The 12,202-nt window shown below is 36.5% G+C and overlaps 2 protein-coding genes across 3 annotated transcripts in view; one reads left to right on the top strand and one right to left on the bottom strand.

Moving 5' to 3' along the window:
- The window catches only part of LOC101900024 (mucin-17), a 167,913-nt gene that overhangs the window by 90,906 nt on the left and 64,805 nt on the right, over positions 1-12,202 (top strand). The window lies entirely within an intron of this gene.
- LOC101900196 (uncharacterized) overlaps positions 1-12,202 on the bottom strand; it is a 102,673-nt gene that overhangs the window by 89,579 nt on the left and 892 nt on the right. The gene's annotated exons all lie outside the window — the stretch shown is intronic.

Raw genomic sequence — 12,202 nt, 5'->3', positions numbered from 1 at the left:
TAGCTAAAATCATCAAAATATCGTATATAGGGAGGTACCGTTATATCGGAGCTGTGCGAAGACCTGGACCTGCATAGACAATTTTCTGTCACAGGCTGTAGCATCCTTTACGAACTTCAAATAGGACATCTCAAACAACTCTGGTGAATAATGACGCTAAAATCATCAAAATACCGAATATTGGGAGGTACCGTTATATGGGGGCTATAGGAAGACGTGGACCTGCACAAACAATTTTCTGTCTTAAGGTGTAGTATTCATTTCGAACTTCAAATACCAAATTTGAAACAATTCCGGTGAATAATGTCGCTAAAATCATCAAAAAACCGAATATCGGAAGGTGCCGTTACATGGGGGCTATACGAAGACGTGGACCTGCTCGGATAATTTTCTGTCATAGGCTGTAGCATCCATAACAAACTTCAAATACTAAATTTGAAACATTTCCGGTGAATAATGTCGCTTAAATCACCAAAATACCGAATATCGGAAGGTGCCGTTACATGGGGGATATACGAAGGTGTGGACCTTCACAGACAATCTGCTGTCATAGACTGTAGTATCCATTACGAACGTCAAATACCAAATTTGAAACAATTCCGGTGAATAATGTCGCTAAAATCATTAAAATGCCGAATATCGGGAGGTAGCGTTACATGGGGGCTATACGACGACGTGGACCTGCACAGATAATTTTCTGTCATAGGCTGTAGCATCCATGACAAACTTCAAATACCAAAATTGAAATAATTCCGGTGAATAATGTCGATAAAATCATCAAAATACCGAAAATAGGGAGGTAATATTATTTGGGGGCTATACCAGAACGTGAACCTACATTGCCCATTTTCAATACCAAAAATCCTGCAGACATAATATACATTTCAGTGAAATTCTATCAACATACTCCTTCGTTCGTTCGGAGGCTAGAGTGATTTTCATAGATGGATAGGCGGACGGACATCGCTAAATCGACATAGAATTTTATACTGATCAAGAATATATATATATATACCTTGTGGGGTCTAAAATGTATATTTCGAGGTGTTAGCCTCCATACCCTCCATACTATGGTGTAGGGTGTAAAAAAATAACAAAAAATTGTAGAGGGCGAAATGTCTCCTCTCTTTGCGAACAAATTCCCTTGAGTGTAATTTGTATAAAAAACAAATATGTATGTTTAACAACAACAACAACTACTACTACTACTAATTGACAATTTTTGCATAATTCAAGTTCACACACAAACACACACACACACGCACGATTGATTAATTGGGGAATATCTTTGAATCTGGCGCCCAAACTAACCATAACCGCCTGCCACAACAGAAACAAAAAAAAAAAAACTAAAAATAATCAAAACTTATTCTAACTTCATTTATAATCGAATTGATTAGAATCAATAAAAAATAAAAAAGAAATTAAAAATATTCAACAACATTTGATTTTAATGAATTAATTTCAAATTGAAACAAAAAAAAAACCTGTCTCTGTCGCCAGACCAGATGATGATGATGTTCAGTGCGGCTGCTGACTTTGGTGTTGGTGGTGGCGAAGGTGGCTAGTTTTTTTTTCAATTTTTTTTATTTATTTAAGAACATTAAAAACATGAATAAATTTTAATGATGAAGGCCTGAACTGCTGCTGCTGCTGCGGCAACTGCTTCTTTTGTTCTCATCAGCGTCATCAGCGCCATCATCGGCGTTGTCATCGTCGTCGAATAGAATTTAAATTTAACACGTTTTGTTTCATTCTTTCGTTCTAAGCATGGCATGGTTAATGCTGTGTTTGTCTGTCCGTCTGTTGCGTATTAAACAGAGCGTAAAAGATGTAACTGACCAAGGTTAAAATCGGACTAAGAACATAAACTATTTGTATTTTAATTCAGATAATGTGTGGTGTTCTGGTTTGGTTTTTTTTTTGGATTCATTTAAAGTAGTTCAAGATTTTTTCGAAGGGGGGTGGGGGTATTTTTAATGGTTTTTCATTACACTGTGCAACACCAAAAAAAAAAAAAAAAAAAAAATATTACAGGAAAAATTCAGTAGATTCTGAAAATTGAGGTAAACATAGAAGGAGGCGTGTATTGGCGTTTTGAATGTTTACATTGCAAAGTCAACTAAATGTAGGGGGACAAGTTACCCCTTCTTGCATATTTTTTGAAACAGCAACATTGCTGCTAAGAATATGAGGACTATTCCGAAATTTGAACCCCTTAGAGCCGAAGGAGTTTTTTAAAAGAGACAAGATAAAAAGCAGTAAGTTCGGGCCGGGCCGAAATTTTAATACCCTCCACCATTTGCAACGAATTTGGAAATTTTCAAAAAATAAAATCCTTAAAAAATTCTGTTAAAATTTTAAAAATACCGAATATAGCCGTTATATTGGGTTCTATACGACGTGGACATACATACTATTGTGTCTGGAGTATTTTGGGAAGCAAGGTTGGCACTAAAAATACCAAAGTGTCGATCACATCAAGCAAGCGCTTCGCCGAGAATGGACCAAAATACCGCAGAGAAACGATCGGACAGCGTGTGACATAATTCGTGCCAAAGGTGACCAATTCGAACAAATCTAAACTTATTCTAAAATTTGATGCTATTTCCGACATTTTTTGCTGTCATTCAAAAAAATTAAAAAAAAAAAATGTAAAAAATTAGTTGTTTGACTTTTTGTAGTTTTTTTATCTTGTCTTTTTTAAGGCCCTTGTATGCATGTATCGAGGTCCTTGAAAGTTCGTTCTGAGAACCCAAAACGCTTTTGCGGTTTCCATCTTCATGCCGAATACTATCAAATTTAATTGAAATTTACTCTTAAAATTGGATATTGGAAAGTGAAATTCTAAGAAAATTTGCAGGAAATGCAAAAAGAAGTGTCAAATTTGTTGAAAATAAAAATTATAAACTCAATTATATGACATTTTTTCATGGTACATAGTCGATATGCGAATTTCCTCTGTTCAGAAATTTGATCTAGAATATTTCTTCCTTTGACACTCTCCCCCAAAAATTAATTATTCAGGGAGATTTTGACTTAGAATGAATAAGGGTTAAATTTGAGGTAAAAAAAAATGTAAAGACATAATTTCCTCTTATTCTATACATTTTTCGAATACAATTTTCTTAAAAACTATTAAACCTAGATATATAGTTTATTCTGAGATTTATAGTGAAATTTGGTGTAGAATATTTCCTCCTCTGACACTTTCTGCCTAAAGCGAAGCTTTATGTTACTTTCATGCATCAACTCGAAAATAGGACCGAAGAAAAATTCATGAAAAAATATGGGAAATAGTTTAACTTTTCTTTTTGAAAAATTGAAAGAAATATGTTATTGAAACCAATACCGAAATCTCGATACCAATACTACGATTTCTTTTAAATTTAATTAAATTTTTCTACATCGAATTATGCCCTCACTTTTCATGAGATATGTACAAAATTAGTAATTTTTGTGTATTACCAGGATTTAGAGGTTTGATAGAAATATGATGGTGTGCAAAGTTTGAAACAAATCTCATGCTCCCCTCTAAGATTCATCGAGGGCTCCCAGCATAAGCTCCCATTGTTTTGAAACGGATTTCATCCCAAGAGATTTGGATTTGGGGTCGGAAACCATGTAACCATTATTTCGCGGAAACACACTTTGGTCACCTCAAACCGTTTAGAACCTCTGTAGCCCTGTGAAATCAATAGAAAAAAACCGGAGTTTCAAAACAAAAAAATATTATTTTTTTTTTGTTTTCAAATTTTATTCAATTTTATTTCACATGGCAATAGAATTTAGTTTAGTATTTTTGTAGGTCAGTACTTCACCCAGAATCGAATTTCATTCTCAAATACCCCCAAAGAAAATAAAGCATCGGCATCATTGTTAATAGCGTCTTAACCTTCATTTCACTCAACCATTGGTTGTTTGTTCTCGATTCTAACAAGAAATCGTTTTTTTTTTTTTTTTGTAACAAAGAAAGTGCGGAGAAAATAAAAATATCGTGCTAGATCATTGACAGTTTCGAGAGAAAAAAAAATTCGGCGCCAAATTAACCTTGAAGAATGATGATTAAAGCTCGCATTCAGAAGTTCTAAATAGAATAGCAGTAGACATTATTTTTTCGGTTTCTAATAAAGAGTGATTTGAAATTTTCAAAATTGTTGGAAAAAATCCTCAATGTCAGCAAAAACAGACAGAGATATTTAGAAGAAGTCCAAATCACATTTTTCTAAAGCAAAAGCAAAGAGTGACCTATTAGCCGTTTGTAAGGGGAAACTACTGGACTGGCATGAACTACAGGGGGTTGCCCATATTCGACGGACCTTTGGGCCCTTTGGGCCCATTCCAATCGACGAGGCTTGTCCGCAGGCAACATTCTTTGCGTCAATTGAATTTCGTACGGGAACAAATGCAAATCAATGCGAATAATCCATTGTAAGGTGGACCGAGCCATGCCCAACTGCTGAGAACGGCGTTTTTGGGATGTTCTTGGGGACCTCTCAACACTGGCTCGTACGGTAGCGATATTCTCGGTCGATCGCCTTGGTCGACTTTTATATGGCCTCTTCGGAAAGAGCCTTACCAGTCGAAAATTTTTCGTATAAACACTTAATAGTGTTCTTAGAAGGCGCACTCCTCACATTTTTTTCACAATTGACTTCTTCTGTTGAATGTAAATTTCAACTATTTCAGAGCGCTCGCGTGGCGTGTATTGGTTCATGGTAAAAATCTGCTTGGACTGACGCTTCAAACGCGGTATGTCATTAAGCGATGTGACATCTTTGTCAAAAGTTATGGCGTTGCCAGATGGGTCCGTCGAATATGGGCAACCCGTATTTATTTCAGAATTTTTTTTTTTGTAGATTAAAATTTCTTTAGATATCTTCAACCTCTTTCAATCTTCTGTTTTTGCTTATCAATGGCCAGATGAAGAGTAATAACATCTTTGCCTGTTTTTTTTTTTTTCAAAATTTGTACTAAAGGGTTCTAAGTATGGTGTCGTAGGAAATTTAGAACATTTTTTAAGCTAGAATCTGACATTTTGCATGTAGGATACTGTTGATGGGAGACACGAACTGTAGAGGAAGAGTTTTTAGAAATCTGTACTAATGTGTTACTAAATACAGAGTGAGATACAAAAAAAACTGCAACAAAGTTAAACGCCATAATTTTTACATTCTTTTACAATTTTATTGAATGAAAGCACAAAATGTCGGAAATAGCATCAAATTTGAGAATAAGTTTAGATTTGTTTGAATTGGTCACCTTTGACACGAATTATGGCTTTCAAACAGCCAATGAAACCGTCACACGCTGCCCGAATGTTGCTCTGCGGTATTTTGACCCATTCCCGGCGAAGCGCTTGCTTGAGGTGATCGACTCGTATTTTTTAGTGCCAACCTTGCTTTCCAAAATACTCCAGCGCACAATAGTCCAACGGATTGGTATCCGGAAATGAAGCGAGGAACCTCATTTTGTAACCATTCTCGGGTGGCGCGTGCTGAGTCCTTGTGGAATGCCCAAGGTCTGCGGCCAAAATGTTTGCATGCCCAAGGCTAAAATACACCCTCCAGAATATTTTGGCGATAATATTAGGCATTTATTCTGATGCCATGGTCGATTAATACGAGCGGAGAGCGACCATCGGCTGTTATGGCGGCCCACATCAACACCATGGCCGGTGCTTGAGTTCTGGTGGCCAACCGAAGGAGCTCATTTTCAGCTGACCTCTTTGGCAAGTAAACACGACCGTTTTGTTTGTTTACAAACTGCTGGACAACAAATGTTTTCTCATCGGAGCGAAAAACCAAATTCGACAGTTCACCACTTTCTCTTTAGCTCTTTTGAGTCTATTTTCTTGCTGTTGCGGTGTAAGTTTTTCCACTTTTTATACCCTCCACCTTGGAAAGGAGGGTGCATTAACTTTAACATTAACTAGACCCCATAAAGTATATATATTCATAATCAGCATAAAATTCTAAGTCGATGTCTGTCCGTATGTCTGTCTGTTGAAATCACGATAAAGCCCACATTATTTGACGTAGAGCTCCAAAATTTAGCAGAGCAATTTGTATTGTGTCTAGGATGGTTGGTATTGAAAATGATGATATATCGGTCGACGTTCTGGTACAGTCCTAATATAACGGTACCTCCCGATATCCCGTATTTTGATGACTTATGCCACATTTTTTCACGGATTTGTCTGAAAATTGGTATTTGTAGGTCATAACGGGTCCCTGTGCGTGTGGCAAAATATTGCATGTATGGATTCACGTTTTGGTATAGCCCCCATATAAAGGTACCTCCCAACATTCGGTATTTTGATGATTTTTGCCACATTTTTTCACGAATTTCTCTGAAGTTGTAGATCATAATGGGCCCCAGTTCGTGTGGCGAGTCATTGTAATTATAGGTCCACGTTTTGGTATAGCCCCTATATAACGGTACCTCCCGATATTCGGAAATTTAATGAATTTTGCCACATTTTTTTCACGGATTTATCTATAAATTGGTATTCGTTGGTCATAATGGGTTCCAGCTCCGGTGGCGAAACATTGCATGTATGGGTCCATGATTTGGTATAGCCCCCATATAACGGTACCTCCCGATATTCGGTATTTTTATGGTTTTTGCCACATTTTTTTACGAATTTCTCTGATAATTGGTAGTTGTAGATCATAATGGGTCCTAGTTCGTGTGACGAAACATTGTATGTTTAGGTCCACGTTTTGATATAGTCCCCATATAACGGTACCTCCCGATATTCGGTATTTTGATGATTTATGCCACATTTTTTTCACGGTTTTGTCTGAAAATTGGTATTTATAGGTCATAACGGGTCCCTGTGAGAGTGGCAAAACATTGCATGTCTGGGTCCATGATTTGGTATAGCCCCCATATAACGGTACCTCCCGATATTCGGCATTTTAATGGTTTTTGCCACATTTCTTCTAATGTTTACTTTACCCTAAGGTGGAGGGTATTAAAAGTTTGGCCCGGCCGAACTTAAGTTTTATTACTTGTTGGAATTTTATTGGCTTCACCCCGAGCTCATTTTTCAATATTTGCCGAATGGAATATTGCGATATGTTTAGCTCACCAGCCATTTCAGCTTGTCGGCCACTTCGACGCGTATTTCGATCAAGTCGCTTCTTTACTTTTCTAACCATATCTGCTGATGTTGCTGTTTTCTTCCGTCCACTAACTTGACGTCGGGCTACGCTACCAGTATCACGGTAACGAGCGATGGTACGAAACACAAAAGATTTCTTCAAATTTAAATGCTGGAGTGCTCTAACGATAGCCACTTGTGGTGGTTTTCCAGCCAAATATAAAGAAATCACACTATCACGCTTGAATTCCATCACGAATAAGTTTTTTTTTTGGAAAATTCTCCCCAAAATGCTTTTGTACGCTTGTAAAGAATATAATGAGCTGTCACTGGATTAATTTTAACAGCCGTCGGACGAGTGACTTAGAAATGACAGCAGTCTGAAGTTGCTTGCAGTTTTTTCCATCTCACCCTGTAATGAAGCTTTCGAATTAGAATTTTGGAATATGAAACTCCAAAACAACCTTTAATGACCCTTTCAGAATTCCCCTATTTTTCACAGGCGAATTGGGAAGTACTGCCTAATCCCAAACCCAACAAAATAATCTTCAATGATCTGCCTGTAATACATGGATGATCTCTTGAATAGTCATAGAAAATTACTTCTTTCTCTTTCATCCAATTAAAAACACAATTCTCTTAAATTCTGCCCCTCTCTCTCTCTCTCTCTCTTAAAATGTCAAGTTATTTACATTCTCTCTCAACTTTTTAAGTTATTTGCTCATTCTCTGCACCATTTAACATTTCATAGAGCGCCGGCATTCCAGGGCAGCAAAGTAATTTGGCCAAAAATGCCAGAGATCTCTGTTAAGTTATGCTGAGCTTAGTTCCACAAGCCAGCCAGCCAGCCAGCCGAAGCGAACCGAACCGAACGTGCCTCTCAAAAGTTGTTGACATTTTAATGTTAAAGAATAACAACAACAGTTTATTTTGTCATCGCACGGCTGGTTGGCCGGCCAGCGAGAGCTGATGGATGCCCAGCTGGCTGGCGGTTTGGCTTGTTGGATGCTTGTTCGGCTGATTGCTTGACTGGCAAGCTAGTTGCTGTCTGGTGTTTGTTGTCTGCTGTCGCTGCTGCTGTTGTTGTCACTGGGTAAACAGGTGTTGGTGTTGACAACAACACAAAAAATAAATTCTCAAAACTCACTCGCAAAAAGATTGAAAAAAATGCATGTAACGCTTGAATTCGACTGGGGCATGTTATTATTTTATTTGTTGTTGTTGTTGTTTTAGTATTGTATCTTTTCATATTTTTATTTTTTTTTTTTGTTTGAGTCAAAATCCACACAAAAACTATTTCAAAAATGTAAAATGTCAACAATAGCAACAACAACAACAAACAAATGACAACAAGAATAACCACCATCCATCCATCCAACCAGTCAGCCAGCCAGTCATATACCGGTAAAATTACAACAAAAGTAATAATAACAATAACAACAACAATAGAATAACTTGTGAGCAAATATCATCTGGGAGATATGAAGTGAACGACAAGAAATAAACACACAACAATTGTTTCAAATAGCGGAGGTATTTTCCAGCTTCATGGAGGAAATACTTTTGAAATGGCGCCCAAGGTAACTTAGGGGCTAAGGTATTTTGGGCGAAGAGAATGTGGACATAGTTTTTAATGTTATTTAGGCCTAAAATTAAATTGAACGCCATGTACACATTTTGTCCTAGAAAAAATCATTTTGGCCCTTTTTTACGTTGGGCGCCATTTAGATGATATTTTCTCCGAAATATAAAAAAAAATATAACAAATATCATCTGAGAGATATGAATCGAATGACAATAGAAACATACAAGTAAGTGTTTAAATATAGGATTTATTTTCCAGTAATTCGGAAATGGCGCCCAACGTAACCTAAGAATCAAACTTAATTTTTATCGAGCAAAATGTGGACAAGACGTTCAATTTTATTTTGGGCTATTGACAGACAGGAACCTGCTCGAAAAAAACCGAAGATTCGTCTGACCACAAATCCTTTTGGTCTTTTGTACATTGGGCGCCATTTTCAAAAAAAAAAAATTCTCTGTGATATTGTGAGCAAATATCATCCTAAATGTATGAACTTAACGTCAATAAACGTAAATTTTTTTTTAAAAGGTGGAAGTTTTTTTTTTCTGGATGTGCAAAGAAAATTATTTAGAAATGGCGCCCAACTTAATTTAAGGGCTTTATTCTCTTTTTCTCTGAGATTATCAATAGTTGTGCTTCTCTGAGAACACCAAAAGTTATTCATCTCTGAGAGGGCCAGCAGTTGCTTTTCTCCGAGAAGACCAGTTACTCCTCTCTGAGAAGACCAATTGCTCTTCTCCTTCAAGATCCCTTGCGCTTCTCTGAGAAGAAAAAATCCAATTTTCCTAAAAAGACTAATGGCTTTGCTATGAGACGACCAGTTGATCTTCTCTGAGAAGACCAAATGCTCTTCTGTGGGAGGAGCAGTTCGTCTTCTCTGAGGAGGCCAGATTTCCTCTGAGTAGAAACAGTGATCTCAGGTATTGTAGTGAAAGTAAGTTGGTAAGGTGAAAGTAAGTTATTACACCCTCAACCATGTGGCTACAGAGGGATATATCATTTCAAACGACCAAAAAGTGCCTCATAGAAATAACGGTTTTTAGATTTAGATCTCTGTGAATGAAATCCGAGAACGAGCCCTCTCATTATCTCTGTGTAGCCGATTATGTACACATTTTGGTAATATTAATAGATTGTGTTTGTTTTCTCTTTCGAGACGAGCTTAATGATCTGAAATTTGCAGTGAAAAGGAAAGCCAGATAGACACTATCACACACTCACCACTATGCGATGCGTTTCGCCGTTGGTTAAGCGGCTCATCAGGCATATTTGATGTGGATGATGGCTTACAAGGGCCGTTCTCTGGAAAGTAGTATATATTTCGAACTTATTGCAAATTAGCATATGCGAATTATACACTAGAAACTCTCCAGGTTCGACTCAAGTTCTATTGGCAGATCTTTTTTCAAAGCAACGTTTTGTTTTTTGTAGTGATGGATTTTTTGTCCACAACAACCACATTGCTTCCAATGCATACACTTGTTTTAGTGCTGCTTTAGGAAGACGGGTTAATGGCTCTGAACGTAGAGACGGCAACTTCTAGTTGGCTGCACACAGAGGTCCGCGGTTCAAATCCCACAGCCAGGCTCGGCTGAATTTTTGAGTTTTGCCTTGTTAAGGCGAAGATCATATGTTTTATGATTTAAGTGTTTGTTTTCTCTTTCGAGACGAGCTTAATGATCTGAAATTTGCAGTGAAAAGGAGAGAAAGGAGAACCTGGAGAGTTTCTAGTGTATAATTCGCATATGCTAATTTGTAATAAGTTCGAAATATATACTACTTTCCAGAGAACGGCCCTTGTAAGCCATCATCCACATCAAATATGCCTGATGAGCCGCTTAACCAACGGCGAAACGCGTCGCATAGTGGTGAGTGTGTGATAGTGTCTATCTGGCTTTCCTTTTCACTGCAAATTTCAGATCATTAAGCTCGTCTCGAAAGAGAAAACAAACACTTAAATCATAAAACATATGATCTTCGCCCTAACAAGGCAAAACTCATTAATAGATTGTGTTCGGAGAAATTTCTCTGGTCCACTCCTTTTTGTACCCTCCCCCCCATAAAAGCTCAAAATTTTCGCAAAAAAATAATTTACCTCACAGAACCAAAAAGGATCATGTAATTTGGTGCAAACTTTACAAATCCTATTATATTTATGAGAGCCAGATCAAATGCGAAAATGGGGAAAATCGGCCCATACCATAAAGTATCTCCCCCACAAAGGGTCTATATTTTGAAAAAACATTACGCTTTTACAACCAGCTTTCTAGAAATAGAGTTTTTTGGAAACTTATTCATTGGGTCTTGATGGCAGTCTGGTAAGTACTTACTTCCTATGGCATGTCCATGGTAAAATAAGGGGTTAGGATGCTGTTTTGTAAGTAGTTATTGGTGCTAAAATGACATTATAAACCCAATATTTGGTAATAAGATTTTTTGCTATGGCTTGGAATGATCTCTACGTGTGTAAGTGCTCCGAAGTTTTCGATGTGAGAAAGACCTATGTTTAGAGTTGTGCCAATCTAGTTCGATCGATCGATCTAGTTCCGCGGACCCCGGGTATCATTTATACGAAAACCATGCGTATGAGTGATATGAAATTTATGAAATTACTCATACGTTTAGGAACTGCTGTACAGAACAATGAATTAGGTTGACACAATTCTGCCTATGGAGAAAGAAGAACGTAAATTTAGAATTGTTGAGAAGTCCTATGAAAAGTCTTCTGAGTGTTGTCATCCATGAATGCAGGAATATTTTTACAAAATCCCTGACTAAACATCTTACACTTTCCAGAGAGTATCCTGAAGAAGTTTCTCACTAAAAGTCACGCTGCCCAAAATTGGGAAATTTTTTAGGAATACCTTTAAGGGTATCCTAACAAAAATTTAAAAAAAAATTTAAATTTTTGATATTTTCTAAGAATACTTTTAAGGGCCTCCTAACCAAAAATGTTGAAAAAATTCCTGAAGAAAATTCGTGGATGTTTTTTTTTTAAATATTTTTCACAATGTTCTGTTAAACAAAAGTTGTGAATTTTCCAGAGAACCAAAAAATTTAGCATTTTTTAAAAATAGTTTTACAAAAAGTCGTAATTTTTGTAAAAGCCCGTACCAATATCGTTGATTTATATAAAAAAATATTTTTGAAAGGAAATATTTAAAAAAATATACTTATCAAATATCGAAGAAATTAAAAAACAAATAACGTTTATTCTGGAAATATATTTTGTTCTTTAAGTATTCGCGATTTTTGTGCAATTTTTTAGGAATACCTTTTAAGGACGTAGTAACAAAAAATATTGAATTTTCTAAAGATTGTATAGAAAAATGTTCTGAAGAAAAATCGAGGATATTTTAAAATATTTTTCACAAAGTCCTGCTAAATCAAAAATATGGATTTTCTAAAAAAAATGTTTGAAAAGACTGGACCGGACCAAAAATTGAGAATTTAAAAAAAACTAAAATATTTTTACAAAAAATCGTAAAAGTAGACATGTGGAAGTTCTT

The sequence above is a fragment of the Musca domestica genome, unplaced genomic scaffold (assembly GCF_030504385.1).
Source record: "Musca domestica strain aabys unplaced genomic scaffold, Musca_domestica.polishedcontigs.V.1.1 2, whole genome shotgun sequence".
Classification (NCBI taxonomy): Eukaryota; Metazoa; Arthropoda; class Insecta; order Diptera; family Muscidae; genus Musca; species Musca domestica.
This window is presented reverse-complemented; position numbering and strand designations above follow the sequence as displayed.